The sequence below is a fragment of the Anabrus simplex genome, chromosome 5, assembly GCF_040414725.1.
Source record: "Anabrus simplex isolate iqAnaSimp1 chromosome 5, ASM4041472v1, whole genome shotgun sequence".
In the NCBI taxonomy this organism is placed as follows: domain Eukaryota; kingdom Metazoa; phylum Arthropoda; class Insecta; order Orthoptera; family Tettigoniidae; genus Anabrus; species Anabrus simplex.
The window spans coordinates 70,628,466-70,647,649 of NC_090269.1; positions in this window are offsets into that span (position 1 = coordinate 70,628,466).

Genomic DNA, 19,184 nt, shown 5'->3' on the forward strand with positions numbered 1-19,184 from the left:
TGCTGAGGAATCTCAATTCTAACGCACTGTAAGGAACGTCTTCGAATTATTGGAAGTAAATTGGACAATAATTATAGACTTCATAGTGTACCTTCTTGAACTATATGTTTACACATGTCACATATTGTCCAGTGTAATCGTCGAGAAGATGAGAAACTGAGGCGGAAAATGAAAAATTGTTAAAATTTTTACCTATTTTCTATCAATAAAATTTTCTTTTAAATGTTTTACTTCAAAGTGAGCGCTGTTCCAGCAGTAATTATGTTCAATTATATGTCGTCCGCATACTTTCATTATCTGTCTTACCACTGAACTTAAGCTACAGAGATAGCGGATTGGAACTACCTCTCCCGTGCTACCTTCTCTGCGCGCATTGGTGGGATACCAAGCTCATTCAATGCGCTAGTGAGAATGGTTGCGAATGTAAACCTATTCGAGCTCTGCTCTTCAAATTCCTGTGCTGGAACGGAATATCTCAAAGCAAATCTGAATTATTATAGAGAATGATGTTCTTAAAGGATTAAGTTACTACTGAAAAAATTCGAACTGACTGTCTGCATTATTGAATTTTTCTTATTTTTCTGTAAATAATGATCATACCATACTGGCGAGTAACCATCTTGTTGTGCTGAAGTTTCCAAATGTGGTCTATGTGAGAGATTTTTGGTATCAGACTGTTGCAAACCTTACTTAAATCCTATTGCTCAGTCGGAAAGATCATTATTCCACAAATTATATTTGTTTAAACAAACTCAATCACATTTAGGTTTAACGACAGCTACTTCCAAGTTTATAATATGTCATATCTCATGGTAATATAGTTCATATTGCTTATGTTTGGACATTACACTAAACAATTTTCATCTCAAAAAATTTAAATGATTTTAATATATTGCTAGAGAACCCGTGGTGCTCGGCAGCATTGCTTATAAACAGGTCAGATATGCCTCTCGCATTCATTTTGTTTTGCCTGCCCTTTTCAGTGGTTTTATGAATATTAAATAAGAAGCGCGTTATGATATGCCACAGTTCGTAGTTAGAATTCATCCATTCCGATGTCATTATGGCGTCTGTTCAGTTCAGTATAAGTCTATCCATATATTCGATTTTTAATCCTGCAGTTCCTGATGCAAAGCTTGATTTTTAATCGCAGTTCTATACAGAACGGTTGCCTTGTGAGCTCATACGTTAGTCTCGAAGGGGCGCTATTCCAGCCAGAGAACATTCTTAAGATACATGGCCTTCACTCTTTCTAGTGCAGCTAGGTTATCCTTACATAGGTGTTCGTAGATAATGTCTAAGGCGTATGTCATGATGGGGTATGTTTGTACGTAGACTTTTTTCTCTTAGCAGCATGAAAGTTATCAGGAACGCTCTGCCATCTGTTGAATATATTCGGAAGCTGGAAAAGGTTAGAGAATCAAAGAGTATCCAGCAGGGAATAGTATCCTTTCGTGATAAGAAAAAGTGTCTCTTTGGCTTGACTGGTAGTAATCAAACATGGCTGCATGCAATGACATTTCTAAGGATGAAAATAATATAAATATACCAGAACATTAATGAAAGTGTTAGTCGCTTAGCAACCTGCTTACAGAACGGATTGCGGGTTAGGGTAAACCTTCGCCTGCAATTATTGGAGTGATCATTTAATGATTTGCTGTTATGATTGCTCAAAGTTGGCTGAACTTACAGACCTATCAATGTCTCATGATTCATTGGCAGATAATTCTAGACAGTATAAAACAAAAATTAAGCAAATCGGTCCAGTAGAACGGACAAACGGATTTGCCGAAGCTGTTTTTTGTAAACTGTTTTAATATATTATCACGTGAACTTATTTGAGGTATATTTTACATTGAAGTCTTGTTTTACTTTATAAAATTTTCAACCGTTTTTATTTATAATTCAGTTATATATTACTTTTATATATACTTTACCGTGAGCCCACCCGGTGGCCTTGATCGTTAAGGCGTTGAAGTCTAAACGGTCTGAAACTGTGATTAGCAGGTTCCAGACCCGTTGGTCGAAAAAACTTCACCATCAGAATAATGGATGACAGTGTAGGGGAGGTGGTGCTATACAATTTCCGATAACTAGATTGAGTACCAAAAACCCCCAAAACCCCATGGCACTACAGCCCTTGAAGGGCCTTAGCCTACCAAGCGACCGCTGCTCAGCCCGAAGGCTTGCAGATTACGAGGTGTCGTGTGGTCAGCACGACGAATACTCTCGGCCGTTACTCTTGAATTTCTAGACCGGGACCGCTATCTCACCGTCAGATAGCTCCTAAATTCTAATCACGTAGGCTGAGTGGACCTCGAACCATCCCTCAGGTCCAGGTAAAAATCACTGACCTGGCCGGGAATCGAACCCGGGGCATCCGGGTATGAGGCAGGCACGCTACCCCTACACCACGGGGCCGGAAGATTGCGTGCCAAAAGCTGGATTAAATTCCAAACCTCTCCGCAGTGCTCAAGTTGAGTGAGGGCATATGACGCTATTGATGGTGATTCGTCCTTCAGATCGTGACGTTAAGCCTTGAGAAGCCCCCTTGGTGCTATTGGACAGCATAGGCTACTTGGCGGCACCGTTTTTCACCCTCTCCCTTTCTACTATCATATATCACGTCATTCATTCCATCTCATTAACTCCCCTGATGAGGTTGACGTCATAAAAACCCGCCACGACAGATTCATCTCACCTCATATCTGACCCCGTAGAGAAACGGGATAAGGGTTGTACAAACAAATATACATATTTTTTCATGGATTATTATATTATTTGAGGTATATATGATGTAAATGTCACCAGGACCTTTCAATTTCAATTTGTTTGAGATTGAAACCCACATCCCAAAGTAATCATTTATCCATTTTCTGTAGTTGAATCCTATTCAATGTAATTTATTTATCATTCATTACCTTTCCTTTATTTCAAATCGTTACGTACTTTCTAAAATATGTTTAGTTCTCAGAATTCCTATTTTTCAGTTGATTTGTCTTATGATTACCCCACGAGGTATTCTTTACAGCCTATATTTTTAAATGGCTCTCTACGTTGTGGAATACAATTGTCCTGGGTTATCTTTCGTAAAGGGGTGTGTCCTTGTTTCAAGATATCGTTTAATTTATTCTTATCCCGGTGTTTCGAGGATAGTTATATTCAATTTATTGTTTTTAAGTTTGACAAGTTTATTCTTCTCCCTACCCGCGACTGAGTTTAAAGTAGGTTTTATTTTACCCTAAAGTACGAAATAGCTTTGCGGGTGCCACTTCGATCTGATTTTCTTGGAAATGAAATATTAACCCAGTTTGGCTAACTACTAATCGTATAATTAACCTTAAAGCTCAGATCTGAAATATTCTTTAATGAGGATCTGTATATATCCATCATATTGTTTGTCTTAACCTGGACTTTGAACAATTCTTCATTCATTACTGCTAGTCTTCCATGTAAGGTACACTGACATGCTTTTCAAAGTTTTTTCTTCTATAAGGAAAAATATTAGTGATTTGTGTTCAGATTTTCCGTATCACAAAATCGTTTCTGTAATTTTGAAACGAAATTCGAAACAACACAAAATTGACAAAATTCATCAAAAAATTTTAATAAGACATTATACCTGAAATCACTGCATAGGTATTGAGGGATGAAGAACCCAAGTCTGTATTAATAAATCTATCGTGTCCCGTTTTATGACATTTTTAGGAATAATAACGAAAAACTTCAAAATATGAACAAGAATTTCAATAACGTCAAATTAGGTATGTTATTTTTAACGTGTTTTAACACGGGAATATCAAATTCGAGTGTATAAAGTTAACTATAAAACACTGAATTATATTCAGTTTGCGGGTCGAAATGTTGCGCCGTTTTGATGTCTTGCTGTGACATTGAGACGTACATCTCTTTAAGCACCAACAATAATCCGTTGGCACTGCTTCATTTCCCTTTACCTCGTATATTGTTTAAATAGTTTTAATATCGTAGTGAAATTTTTCAAGGAATAGCATTCATACAAATGTAGAACTGAATTGAGTTTTTCAAGTGTCCTTGCAATATTAAGCAAAAATATAATTATAGGAACTTTGTTCATAACTTTTAATTTAAGTTGTTTTATAAGATTTTAGTGAGTCCATAGTGATTCCATTGTGTCTAAATTACCAGCATTAACGCAATAATAATAGTATAATTGATTTAAATATATATATATTAATTTCAGTATTTAAACATTTTCTTGAGTTTCAAACCAGTTTTTTTAATTAGATGTGATAAAAACGAAATTTAATATGGGCTTTGTAACTTCTCATAAGGGGTAACTGAAAAATATAAACAGTTTCTCTCTAGGAAAATGGTTATATATCAGTGACTTAATCATTTCGGTCGTTACCGTCTGATACTGATTTTTGAGTTCTTACAACCTTATTCTTTATTAAAACATTACAAACATCTATTAGTGTCGAAGATTCATTTCAAGGATTGATCAAGGATATTTTTTACTTAATACTTTGTACAAAGTGAAAAAGGAAAGTATGAACATTGTACCTATTATTTTATTAGGGAAGCAGTAAGAAGTCATATTTTTTGGCTTGCCCCCTGAGCTATTTTAGGTATTGTTACTGCATGTTCATCCTCATACCCATATTGGTAATCTGATGGGTTATGGGTCTAGACACAGTAGACATTGTGATTATACAGAGCAGTAGTGTCAAATTTTCTCAAGAAGATATGTTCTTACGTCATTTGAAAAAAACAGCCCCTTGGTATCATAACCGATTGGAATAAAGGCCCATGTTGTTTCCTTGGCAGTGCATTCAAAAGTTTATATACTGAATTAACCCTAAAATGCTCAGCATTGCATATGTTTAAACGAGAATTTAATTGCTTGTTATATCTACTTTATGATTTTACAAGTGTGCATTTACTTTACCTTGCGGACGAACACGGTAGGGTTCGTAAATGTATTAAGAATTGAACAACCTTTGGTTTTATGAGTTTTCTTGCTAGTCAGCTGGAGTGAAGTGTAAACTTTAAACAGTTAAAACAAATAAAATACTCTTAACGCAGGAGAATTCGTGAGCCAGGATATCCCTAAGATTGAGGTGTTGCATTAGCTACAGTAATCGTACAGCTTTGCATATACTGGTACGAAAAACATTCAAAACTCTTAATATTTTGATTAATTCAAATAGATAAAAACACATTATGACGAATAATTTTTAAATATTTTTCTGATAGTAATGTATTATTTTGGAAATGAAAAAACCATCATATTTAAAAGAAATAACGAATTGCGCATTTACGGTTTAATACATCTGTAGGTGATTTACCACCGGTAAAAGACACCATGGTTTAGTTTTATTTGTAACAAATTTGACTTAGAGCCTTCTACTTTAGAATGGATGATACTTTTTTCTCCATCAAAATGAGTTCTAGGAATTTACAGTCCCTTTTATGATGTACTGTCAAATATGTAAATATGAAATGTTTTCAATGAAAACGCTAGATAACTCAACATTCTCCGTTTCCAGGTAAATCGACCATTTTATCACTCATCATATGTTTCCTTGGTGAGGATACCTCGATCAAAAATACTCGATCGGGATCCGTTTCTGAACGAGACTGCAAAACTCGCTGGGTGGGGACTCATGCAACATGATGGACGTTCAAGTCCATGGCTATTAGTGATCGATCTAAAAATTATATCTTCTGAGGCCTGCGCATTATCATACTCCCCACTCCCGCACCCAGAAAATATGTTCTTCTGCACCTTGGATGAGAATAAAGACGCATGCGACGTAAGAATCTGGACTTTTTTGTTTATACCTAATTAAGTTTTAGAAATGCAGCAATGTAGAAGGTTGACAACATTGTACACCACCGGTAAAAGACAACATGGTTTAGTTTTATTTATAATAACAAATTTGACTTTCGATTTTATTCAATCAATCAATCAATCAATCAATCAATCAATCAATCAATCAATCAATCAATCAATCAATCAATACTAATCAGGATTTAATCGCCCAGGTGGCAGATTCCTTATCTGTTGTTTGCCAGCTTCACTTTATTTTTGACAGTGAAATCTCGCGTGAATTTCAGTACTAGAGTTGAGCAGGACAAGATGAAAATAAATTAATTCTTCTTTTATTTACTTTTTAATCTAGCGTATGTTAAAAAAAGCACGACACAAATATACAAAAATAATAATTTTTCTCTCTTTCCTGTCTTTTTCCCAATAATTTGGGTGAGTTGGCCGTGTACTTAAAGGCGCGCAGCTGTGAGCTTGCATCCGGGAGATAGTGGGTTCAAACCGTTCTGTCGGCAGCCCTGAAGATGGTTTACTGTGGTTTCCCATTTTCACACCAATACACACATAAACAGCTGAAGAAATCCATATCTTGATGCCGTTAGCTGCAAATATTCTCTGGGTGTTTCCTTCACCCAAGATGCGTTTAAAAAGTTCAGTGAATGATACCATAACAAGTTACAAACAATATATCTTTAGCCGCCATAAAGGTACTCTCCATAGACATCAATACACTTTCGGCAACGTGTACACAGCTGCTGGGAACTAGCAACGAAGGCGTATGTTTGAATCGATCGCAGCACTGTGTCACACGTATACGGATGTCCGGTATGTCACGAAAATGTGTACCTTTCAGGATTCCTTTAGGCGGAGAAACAAAACAAGCCTTCAGGTACTAGATCGGGGAAGTACAGTGGATGTTCATGATCAGTTACATGTACTTTTTCCAAGAAGTTGCACACATGGGTCGCACTGTGTGGGCGGGCGTTATCGTGGACGAGAATCCGCTTTCCAGTCCTGTACAACTCTGATCGAACAGCTGTTGCGAAAAGTTCACGTAGAATGCGGCGTTGACAGTTTGACAGCCCGGTACCCAGGTTCGTATTATTGGTGCATGATGACATTGCTGTCGAAACAGGCGATCTACAACGTCTAGATCCGGGACTTTTGGTGGTGGCTCTTTTCGGGACGGGACACTGTGCAATGTGTTGTCCCTTTGGTCTCCTGATCGAACTGGTAGCACCAGGTGCAATCTTCTGTAATGATGGTTTTCAGAAAAGATTACCTCTGACACACGTGTCTATAAAATCCTCAGTAATTTCCATCCGTGTTGCTTGTTAGTCCATTTCCGCAACACAAATGCACAAGAGATCTTCCAACTACCCAAATAGTTGTGGATGATGGTGATCATATTTTCTTGCTGATCCTTCATTCCTCCGATATCCTTCTCAGAGACAGTAACCGATTTTGTAGCAGCATCTGTCGCACTTACTCGATGTTTTCAGAACTTCTACTTTTTGACGGTCAATCCGGACGTGGCGCAACATCATGAGCTTCCTGTCCATTCCGAATGTGTTCGAACCAGTCGTAAACACATTTTTTGCTTATGAATTCTGTTCCGTACACTTGCACCAACATCCCATGCGTCTCCGTTTCTCCCAATTTGTAACAAAACTTTATGTTTATGCATTGCTGCATTGCACTATGACACGTGTCTCCTAACCTGCTTCAGCTCTGTGTGTTGAACGCTATGTGGCGTTTCTCGAGATGACTCTCTATTCACATGCGCCTGCACGCAGAGTTATCACACGTTGCCATTGCGATATCGATCCATTCACCTTACTTTTTAGACGCACTTTGTATGTTGTAAGGATGGCTAGCCTCTAGGACATCATTGCAACAAGCATAGTAATCGTGACAAACGTCTCCTTGTGACGTGTTTTGCCCTCGGCAGTGCTGGGATAGTTATAATTGAAAATTCTTAAAATCAGTTCATATAATCCATGAAATTAAGGCAGTACTGGTGGCCTGCGCAGCAATAGCTGCGAACAAAGAGTGAAAAATGGAACTGTTGATAGAGAAAGCGTGAGAAAAGTAAGTAAAATATATTGAACTCCGGCAGATCATTTATTTACCTTTAAAGTTACACTTCCGTTGTGACTATACATATGGAATGTTTGAACCTTGGCAATTTATAGAATGTCCGCAATGAATTCTGTTCGCAAGTCTTGAATCTGTCACATAAAGCTGGCCGTATAGTGCTGGGCAATTTTCAGTAGCCAGAAAATCTAAAATGAACCTTATGAGTCATCCCCTAGTTCTTAAAACAGTAAGGCTGATGACACACGGAGCGGTTTTTGCCGAGTCGGCAGCCGCGTCGGCTGCCGCGTGTGCTTGATACACAGAGCGGTTTTTGCTGACTGTGACGAAACCACTGCCTGCTCGATCTACATCTAAAATGACTGCTTATAAGCAGTCATTGGGTGCGTATCGAGCATGCAGTGGACAAAACATTAGTGAGCGCGAAGTTAGGTGAGGAAGCTGGCTAACATTATATAAAATTATTGTTCTTATTCTTATTCCAAAAGTCTACTTACTCTATATATCCTTTTACGTGTATACTATTGAATTTCAAAGATACTTCACGATATCTAATACAGGAATATCTAGCAATGATGCAATCGCCGGTAAATTCAGCAACGGCCGACTGGATCCCTCGCTAGAAGGACGCATCAAGTCGGCCGTGATTCAGCTGAATGTATTAAATCAATGGCTCTAGAGCGCCCACAAAGTCTTCAAAACGCTCGCTGTACCGCCAGCTAAATGACAGGCCGACTCGGCAAAAACCGCTCCATGTATCATCAGCCTAAGAACCTAATCCGGGAATGTGGCTACGGGAAGCAGAGAAAGCTGCAAAGGATCTTCTTCTTTTCCTACCCCTTTTTCCAAACCCGTGGGGTCGCAGGTTCAAACTGCGTAGCACGTGTGTATTTGGCTCTGTTTTACGGCCGGATGCCCTTCCTGACGCCAACCCCGTATGGAGGGTTGCAATCACTATTGCGTGCTTCTGTGGTGGTTAGTAGTGTGGTATGTTGTCTGAATATGAAGAGGAGAGTGTTGGGACGAACACAAACACCCAGTCCCAAGAGCTAGAAGAATTAATCACAAGCGATTAAAATCCCCGACCTGGTCGGGAATTGAACCCGGTACCCTCTGAAGCGAAGGCCATTACGCTGACCATTCAGGCAACGAGTCTGACAGAAGGCTGCAAAGGATACTGTACTGTTATACTGCATCATGTGGTTCATGAAATCATTATCATGTAGCATCAAAAGTTTATGCAAATACACTAGAGACAATACGTGCCATTTACGGATTTAGCCTTGTTAAAATGGGAGACAATTCGACGGTGGCGCTCCTAGTGACTTGACCTGAAAAGTCGCGCTAAATTAAAATATCAATGAAAATGCATATACGAAAATTGATAAATAAATTACGTCTAGAAAGAAAGTATTATTGAGATATTAACTTCGAAGTTGCTAAAGCAAATCTGGATAAATGAATGAAGAATTATTTAAAAGGTTATTATTTAAAGACTGAAATTAGACATTTAAACAAGATGTAAAATGGACTGCTGAGAAATGGCTTGATCTTTCATTTATGCATTACTTTTTTTGCTTTAGCATTCCCGCCTGTACTTTTACGGTTGGATTTGTTTTTTTTTTCTCATTTAAAAACATTATATCATCATATTAAAACACTTGTAAAAAATATCGGCACATTCCTTACACACATGGTGCAATGAATTAACATTTAAAAGCTGGACAGTTTTCCTGTTAACGTGAAGCCTACTAACAGAAATAAAATCAATAAAATCCCGGCTTTAATCTGAGAAGAGGGATCAAAGAAAGAAAAGTATAAAATTGTTGTCGATGGTGATGCTTTGAGGAATATTTACTTACAATTAGAGTAAAAATGTAACATAAACTTGGCTGTATAGTCGAGGATTTCTAAAGTCGCTGGCCTGGAAATGATATGAACAGATCTTATAATTCTTATATAAGCGTAACGTCCCTTATTTCTAGTACACCTTATCCATATCACTTCTGTGACATTTCAAAACCCACAGATCATACTTACATCAACACATCGGTATTGAAGGTTAACTACTGCACTATACAATAACATATGCGTATTCTATTTTATGTATGTATGTTCAGTCCGTCAGCGATTCCGCTGGTAGAATCCTCAACAGCTCTACCATCAGCTCTCATAGATGGCCTAAGCATCACTGAAGAGGCGTACTAGGGAAATGAGGAGTGAGGTAGTTTCTCGTTGCTTTCCTCGCCGAGCCAGAGTTGCTGTTACATATCAGTCTGCCAAGCCCACTGAAATGCATACACCAACCGACCCTATGAGCAACATTTTCACACCATTCATAGCAGGGACTGGCTGCTTAAGGATTGGCATTACTAGCATCGCTTATACCTCAGTCACTTTCATATTGCCAAAGCCAAGGATAAGACAGAGACAGATCAATGAAAGTAACAAAATTGCTCTAGCCTATACCAGAAGACATAGTGCACTGTAAACACGAGGTCCTGCCAGCAAAGGCATGTTATATTTTACGCCAGTTAAAATGTGGGTCGAGCAGGTCAGAAGATTATGAAGTACTATAAAAATCTCTGTCACTGGAAGAATATATATGCAAACACATTATTACTTACATTTTCTTGTCACGAGGGAAGCGAAAGAAAGACCGCGCATTCTTCTCTACTTCATAGTTACTGCAGTCAAATACTGCACATACCCTTCCCCTCATTTTGAGAGGAGATATCAAGGAATGACACACGTTACTATTTAATTATGTCAACTCACTGAAAACGCATAAATAACACCAGAAACTTCACACACAAACACACGTGCTCTTATGACAGAATCAGTAGTTCTCAGGTCTACCCGCTAGAGAGAGCTCTAATAGCTATCCCTCGATATCCCGCAGAGTGTCGCGTACTGTCTCTACTGTATTTGGTTTAAGTACGCCGTTTTCTTGAGGTTGTGGAAAATAAACCTGACCATTGTAGCAACATCAATTAAAACGTCCATTTACCACTTCCGCAGCGAAATGTCGTGCTTGGCAGTTCATGCAGAATTTTTAAGAAACCTTGCACCAACCCGCGTCCAGGTGGGATACACGAGTTTCCAGACTAGCTCTTAATAATAATTTCATCTGCCAAATATTCCTGGGTTGTGAGTTCCGCGTGAGAAAGAACACCGATGGCCTACGGTAAATCCCAACCTACGTAGATGAACGTCTTCAACACGCTATTAGTCGGTTACCGTATATGTATGATTCCGCATTTTATCGTAAAAATCAGATTATCGTGGCTTGTCAAGAACTCCATACATGTCATCATCATGATCGCAATGAGAATTAGTCATTACAAGCTTATATCTAGTACTTATTCTAAGTAGACATTGAAAGAATTTAATGTTTTCACTACTCAGTTTTTATTCATAAATTGGTCTAAGTATGAGTTGAAATAAACGTAGATTATCTTGAAAAATCATTTATACATTATGGCAGGTTTCCTACGCAATCAGCATCTAAATAATGTAATGATGTTGCCTTGAAGAAAATAGGTTTAAGAAAACCTCTAATAAATAAATGAAATTAGGCCTCATTCATCTGTATCCTAGTCCCGGCCTGTCAAAGAATTGTATTATAATTAAGTAGTATCCAAGGGATTCAAATGAAAAGAAAAATAAATAAATTATATATCCAAGTAAAATCACTCAACATAATTGTAAAAGTTGGATAATTATAATAATTATAATTATTATAATGATTGTAATGATTGGATGCATCCCAAAGATTCAAGTAAAATAAGCTATATCCCTACTATATACAATGTTCAAATTGGGTTTCAATTGAAAATGTGAAAAACGCAAAGAAAATGGTCAATAATTATTCAATCAATTAATTAATTAATTAATTAAGATCTGGAATCTCTCAATATTAAGCTAAGTTGCTTCTCAAAATTATCAAAATTCAATCGTCTGAACCTAAATTCACTTGCAATTACAGAAATGCATATCACTCGGTTGAAACACTTCACATCAATGTCCACGCACAGTAGAAAAAATCGTGTGAGAAGATTAATGTCTGACCATTAGGGATTTTCTCTATTTGAGGTTCCAAATTATTTAAACGTTTCATATTTCGTGCTAGTTGGCCTCCATATAAGCAAATCTAAGTCCACTTTAAGTCGTAAGCATTCTCAAATTAATTCCATCGTAAGGCTTATATGGCTAAATCATTCAATTATTATTTTAATTCATGGTTAAAATTCACTTAAAGTGCGTATATGACTTACCATAACATTACCAAGTGTATTCAATTAATATTCCAACGAATAATACCATGGGTGGAAAAATTGACACATAGGAAGACTCTATCTTCATCTAAAATCCACATATGAAAGACTAAGTTACCAGTGATGTCTTATACTGCTCCCATAAAATCATAAGTTGAATTGCCGTAAGTGAGAATACATGAAAATAATCGTAGATATGTCAGTAAAGGCCTAAATATTGACGTAAGTGACCTCTCGGCTCTTCTGAAGATCCTAATTACTCAATTAATTCTATAGTGATGGCATTAAGATCGTTTCCTAATCTGTATTATATATATATATTAGGGAATAAAATAGCAATCAGAAACAGTACGTTTCAATACCTATACTTAGCATGTGCAACCTACACATACTACCATCTCTCGAAGAAATACTATGACCAACTTCCTAAATAACAGTAACTATCACCATCAAAATATACTAGCAACTCATATGCTAATTACATTCACCATTTAACACTTCCATTATCGCGTAGCATTTATAATCGAAGCACTCGTTTCATCAAAATGCGCAACATATGTGCCATAACCTACACATATATAAATCATTATTATTACTGTCATAGTATCAAAGATCAGCACATCGTAACCTTAACATTGTGCCACTATATCTTATTGTAACACTCCCTAAATACGATCTTTACGCACGTTATTTGTTAAAGCCATCATGCATATAAATATTAGTTTCCTCTTAATACTCTAACACTTCACTGACAACGAATTATGAAAAATATCAATCACTTCTCCACTATCATATTGACAAACTTACGAACGGCATTCACTGGTATTTTAACGCCTATGTCTGGAATTTACGGTAACCTTGGATGAATACCTATTTCCTTGTAAACACACTCGTATATTAACTACGCACACACACAATGTCATAATGCACATTATATATTAACCAAAAGAATAAGGTTTTCTACTTACGACACGACTCAAATGGGGACTTATCTTTGCTTATTGGATTTTGACTTCCATCTCGCTGTTGATCGTCATGGGATGGTAGGTCTCGCTCCATGGTTCGGCTTAAGTAATAGGGTTCATCTCGTCATCACAGCTGACTACTGTCCTCCTGGATCATCCATCTCGTCAAGCGTCACCATAGCCAGAGTAGTCTTTGCCTCAGCTTCTTAGAACATCATGGTGGTCTTCATTGCATCAAGGACAGAATAACACAAGGCATTAGTTGATTTATGCATACTGTAAACTGCTTAGTATTGCTAATGCGAAAAATATATTTGTTTTCTGGTCCGTCTAATCTGCCTATAAGACTCTAAATATCGTCTTATTCTAACTGCCTTGCTCGCCGAAACGGTGTGAATTTTACGTGCTTTTAGAATTGCACTCTGTTTTCCCTTTAATTCAGCCCTCTTGGCGTTGTGCAGTATCAGGCAAATACAATGTTCCGAGCCCAACCGTGACGTAGTACAGCTCCAACTTGACGTTTCTTATCAGCTGATCTTTAATCTCACGTATATGTCAATCACAGCTGATCTTTTGCGGGTTATCGTAGATTTGATCTTATCTCCAACAGTTGATTAAAGACTCCGATAAATAGTTGGTTTCTTTACGTGATTCCGTCTTTCTTCGATGCCGTGCTCAATTGAGATTTGTTCTAATGGAAGACTTTTTTTTCAATAATCGATTTAAATAATCCGCTCTCGTCATTCTTTCGCACCGCCTTCTAAAAGTGGTTCTTTTTGCGATTGCCGGTTGAATTTATTATCTCTTCAGTTCGTACCGCTGTTAATTGCTTTTATTCTGATCCGTTAATAGCCGGAGCGCCATTTTTGTTCCTAATACAGCAACTATAGAACAGTGAAATGGCACATTTACTCCTCCCACGTTGATTTAAATATATGGCTTGCTATATATTTATCTTATATATTTCTAATATCATAAATGGGACTTTTCACTGTTCTTAGTTAGAATTTTGAGTGCATTACTGTAAGTTTTTACAGATGAATTGGTTCGTTCTTGTCATAGGCCATTCCAGTTCTCATTCCTTGTTTAATTGCGTCATTTGATAGACTCTAATCCCTTTGTTCCTTGAAGTATAACTTAATATTTGCCGCATTGTGTATTCCTTTACTTCTACCATTCAGATCGTGAACTTCCTATGCGTTGTTCCCAAATGACCGATGTATAACAAATGGTCCATCGAATAAATGTACGAACTTTGCAAATACTTTAGTGGATACATTCGAGATTGCTGGCTTCTTTACTAATATAAGGTCGCCCTTCTTCAATTTAGGATGGAACTTCTTGTGTTGTATCCTCCTCAGTCTCCTCTGGGATTGTTTATACATCCTCTCCCGAACTAGTTGGCTCAACTTATCTTGGTCCAAGCTCGGTTCGGTAGGTAGCTGAATTATTTTATCCCATGGTCTCTCAGGTCTAATATTGTAATGAATAACCTTTGGAATTTGGCCGCTGGATTCGTGGACAGTGTTATTAATACTTTCTTCAATTTTCTCAAGCACATCTATCCACTTCCAGTGTTGCTTGGAACAGTATATCCGGCAAAATTTAGCTATTTCTTTCATATATCTTTCGACTGGGTTGGATGCTGGGTGTCTTATTGAACATAGAACATGTTTAATTCCCATCTCTTCCATAGCCTCTTTAAATTGAAGTGATGTAAACTGAGTTCCTCTGTCGGACAACAATCTCTCGGGTTTTCCCATGTTAGGCAATATATATTTAACTAGACGTCGTATTACTTGTTTCGAATTAGCACGCTGTATTGGTTGAAGTGATACATATTTTGAGAAAACGTCCATAACTACCACGATGAATTTATTTCCTTTCTTAGCCATAGGAAGCTTACCAAATATATCGATGGCATATAGCTCTCTGGCTTTGTGCGGTAGTATGGCCCTTGGTTCATGCCTTATTGGACAATTACCTTGTTTAACTTTCTGGCAGATATCACATGTTCGTACTATATTCCTTATAGTCCTTCTGTTTCCTTTCCAAGTGAACTTTTCTAGGATAACTTGAGTCACTTTCTCCATACCGCCATGTCCTGTGATTCGATGTACGTGCCAGATCACTTCTCTATATAATACTGAAGGTAATACGATGCGTACTCTTTCTTGATCTTTGCCTGTCTTAGCCATGAGCATACCCCGTTCGATGCTGTATACTCTTGATATTTTCGACCTTGCCTCAGAATCACAATCTCTACTTTCTAACTTGTCTATGATATTCTTCAACTTCTCATCCTGACGTTGCAACTGTACAATATTCCGTAATTTTTCTAGAATATCCTCATCTTCTGGAATTAGCTCTATTTTATGGACTTCCTCCATGTTGTCCACGGGGTTTCGACTTAGAGCATCGGCTAGGATATTTTCCTTTCCACTACAGTATTCTATCTTTATCTGGAATTGTTGAGTGAACAACATCCATCTTGTTATCCTTTCGTTTGTCATTGCTGCTTTAAGTCCGAAAGTTAACGCTTTGTGATCCGATCTGACGGTTATCGGATACCCATAGATGGTCTTTTTCCACTGCTGTAAAGCATAAACTATCGCTAGTAGCTCTTGTTCTGTAGTAGTGTAATGAATTTCATGACTCCTCAACTTTCTACTGGTGAAGGCTAAATATATTCTTTTAGGAGGTGTCCCCTCTTCTTCTTGGTATAAACACGCGCCTATACCGACATTCGAGGCATCTGACTGGATAATAAATTCCTTTTCGTAATTAGGATAGCCTAACTTTATACTTCTGGTCAGCAAAGTTTTCAATTCATGGAATGCCCTTTCTGCTTTTTCATCCCACTTCCATCTGTTATTTGTCTTCAACAGATCCTGTAGGGGTGCTGCAGTTTGAGTGTAGCCTTTGCAGTGGTTAGAAAAGAACTGAGCCATTCCGAGGAATTGTCGTACATGTTTAATGCGTTTTGGTCGAGGAAAGTCGCATATCGCCTGGATTTTTACTGGGTTTGGTCGTACCCCTGTGCCATCTATCATGTGACCGACAAATAATACTTCTTCCTGACAAAACTTGGACTTGGCCATGTTGATTTTGAATCCAGCTGTCCTTAGATTCTGAAATAACTTCTCCAGCTTATCACAATGATCATCGAATGTCTTGGTTGCCAAGATGAGGTCGTCTACATAACAAGTTAGAAATTCCTTCACCTCTGGAGTTAAATTCCTATCCAGGGCTCTCACCAAAACGGCACAACTGTTCTTCAGTCCGAAAGGCAACCGACAGTAGACATAAGTCTGACTGTCAAACATGAATCCCGTTAGCAGTCGAGACTTTTCTTCAAGGACAATATGATGATAGGAAGACGTAAGTCCATCGTTGAAAAATACCTCATGTCTCGGAATTTTTGTACAATATCCTTAATCTTCGGTACAGTATTATATTCAGGAATTAATCGGGTATTTAAGGATCGCGCGTCTAGGCAAATTCTCAGTTTCCCGTTGCTTTTCACAACTATTACTAACGGGTTCAAATATGGACTAGATGTTTTCATGATAATTCCATCGTCCTCCATGCCTTTTATAATTTCTTTTACTTCTGAGAAATATTTCTCTGGTACCCCATATAATTTTCCTTTAAAAGGTGTCCAATCATTCACCAACAACTTGTACCTAAAATTGGGAATCTGTCCTGGCTTGTTCCTGAATAGATCTGAATATTCCTGCAAGATTCCGTGAAGTCTGGATTTTTCAACAGGTGAAACTTTAGCATTTGCAACCGCCTCTGAGATGTTTGGTATATTTTCTTCCTCCACTATAATCATGACCTTCTCAATACTTTCTAGTATATTCTCACATGGCATTGACATTTCATTCCCTTCTATCTGCAATTTCGAATCCCTTTCTGAGTGTGAGTCCTCTCCTTCTTCCTCGACTTTCACACTATTAACTACACCATCGTCCTCATTGATCTTAATTCTTTCCTGTTTTTCTTCGGTATTCTCATCGCAAATAGGAAATCTTATCTCTTGTTTCTCCATGTCAATGGTCATTCCTGTGACTGTCATAAAATCTGTTCCTAGTATGATGTTATACTTGATTCGGTTCATGACTACGAATGGGTGTTCAAAATTTCTGTTTCCTATATTAATCTCCAGATATGTTTGTATATTACACTCCACTGTCTTGTCAGGTACAATACCCCGTGTCTTAATCTTTGACACTGGTATTGTTAGTAGTTTCATTCTTTTATTCATGTCTTGGAAAAGCTCTTTGGATAACACAGTAATACTGGCTCCAGAATCCACAAGGCAATGTACTTTAAGCTCTCCTACTCTTGCTACTATAATAGGTAAATTATATCTTTTCTTGATATGATGCTGTGTTAAGTCCTTAACCAATTCTTCAGAATCAATCTCCCACGAATCTACTTGCGTTATAAAATAACTGCTAATTTTGAAATTCCCTGCGTTTTCTACATTTTCAATTTCGCCTTCTAATTTGAAATCGGCGTTTTTTTTTTGCTTGTTGGCCTTTCGCTCTCTCCCCTATACTCAAATTCCTTTGTGTTGGGATTGAGCGTCTGTTCTTCCTGTCTTCGCTTCTTAAACCTTTGTAGTTCAAGACTCTCGGCTCCTTCCACGTCAGTATTTACGTCTTGATCTCTTATGGCCTTTTCCCATTTAATTTTATCATTTCGGGCCTCATTCAGTTCCTGAATGTATCTTCGGTTGTAACTTTCCTTTTCTTGGCTATCCCTAACATTCCTTCTTTCGTATCGGGGTCTCTCTCTGAAATTGTTTCTTCCTCTGCCATCTCGATACTGGTTCCTCAGTCGCATATTGGGCTTATACCTTCTATTTCCCATATATGTCCCTTGACCATAGACTCCTCTCCTGCAATGACATTTTTCTTCCTCCTTTCTTCCATTTTCTGGATTACCCCATTGTCTTTTTCTATTTATGTTTCTACGTTCTTCCAGGATATTTCTACTCGTGTCATCTTGCGTAAGTATGTTAACAGTTTCTTCACTGTAACCGTTCCTAGCTATTCTGTGAGGATGTGGTACCGTAGTCATGTCAATCTGCCTTAGTGTTGTCTCCATTTGTACAGCGGTTACCGGGTTAGCAGTAGCTAATAATCGTTGAACGTCTAACGGAAATTGACGTTGTATAGTCTTAATTGCTTCGAGTTCGCTGGGTGGTGAATCCAGGTCCTGAAAACGGTAAAATTGGTGGGCAAAGAAATCGCTGAACCCTGTTTGACCATTTGAAGCATATTTACGGGAATAGAGTTCTAAGCGTAGGTTGTGCTGAATGTCTGGATTCCAGAAGCGCTGCAAGAATGCTGTTTTAAAATCGCTGTACTCGTGAAAAGCATATTTGAATGCTTGGAACCACAAACTAGGATTTGCGTCCAAGTGTTTTTCTATTTTCAGTTTCTTCTCCTCCGGGATACCATGCTCTCTAAAATAATCATCCATTTCCCGAAGAAAACGTTTTGGTGAAATACTCGTGGTGTTATTAAAATGTTTAGGCCTATCGTCGTATGTCTTTATTACGTTTATTATAGTGGGACTCCCACTGCTTCCATTCTCTGTATTCCTTTCCACAATACTGTGATTCGAACGCGTAACCGGTATACTTGTAGCTTCTCTCTCATTCATCTGAAATTCCACGTTCTTACGACATTCATCGTTGGATATCGTAACGGTCCTTCCATTTTCTTCATCCCGGATCTCTCGTATTTGAGCTTGTGTCTGTCGAAGTCCTTCCTCAGATTTACTCATCCTCTGATTTAGTTCTTCTTTGTTGTGCTCGATCTCGTCTCTTATTTCCGTTATTTTATTTCCGATCTGATCTGCAGCTTGTTCGTATTTCTTTTCCAAATCAGCATTCGTTGTCTGTATTTCGCCGCTTAACTCCCCAATCTTCTCCTCGCATTGTTTCCATTTCTCTTGGGAATCTATATGCAATTTCTCCATATTATCTGTCAGGTTCTTTATCTCATTCTCCTTTAG